The sequence below is a fragment of the Botryllus schlosseri genome, chromosome 2 (genome assembly GCF_051294905.1).
Source record: "Botryllus schlosseri isolate E-star chromosome 2, Bs_hap1, whole genome shotgun sequence".
Lineage (NCBI taxonomy): Eukaryota > Metazoa > Chordata > Ascidiacea > Stolidobranchia > Styelidae > Botryllus > Botryllus schlosseri.
Window position 1 is genome coordinate 38696893 of NC_137237.1, and position 718 is coordinate 38697610.

Below are 718 nucleotides of genomic sequence, written 5' to 3' on the forward strand. Positions count from 1 at the left end.
TACGAGGGGATTCGTCGTATTATGAATTGGTAACGGCGATGGCGAGACTTTTCAATCAAATTCAATATCGAGATATAATATCAATTAATTAGAGGTTAATCGTTCGGCGAAATTTTCAGGTTATTGAATAAATTTTAGCGAAAATAATGATGTGCAAAGTCAGGCTAGGCTAAACAAGAAGAGAATCAAAACACATTGCAAGGCCGGCGTACAACCATGCAAATTCAATTCATTCGCGGGACAGACAATTTGGTAAAATGATGTTCAGTTTTAGGTAGGTTTGAAAATGGTGTCCTGAACCCAATATAATATCGATAGTGAGGTTTTACATCACCCCAAACCATACCACCTGTATAAACCCTGGTAGAGGCTATAATTATTACGCTTGGGTAGGCTAGGTAAAATCGCGGCACTCAAATTTTAGGGGAATCCGACATTTTGAGCCGATCTTCCTCCATCTCAACAACATCAATATGAATATTTGCTCCTGTGACCACGGACGACTCATCACGTTCTCGCGGGTTACCGGTAGACCCAGGTATAAAACATCGGAAACGGACTGAAAACCATTGATTTTTGAAAGTCGATCAATTCTGAACAACCCTATAGCCTACACGTGGACAATGAACATTAACAAATATTACGGCTATTCTTGCCAAATTCCTGTTGAGAGATCGGTGGTGATCGTAGCATGGCCACTGGCAATTGATTGCATGCG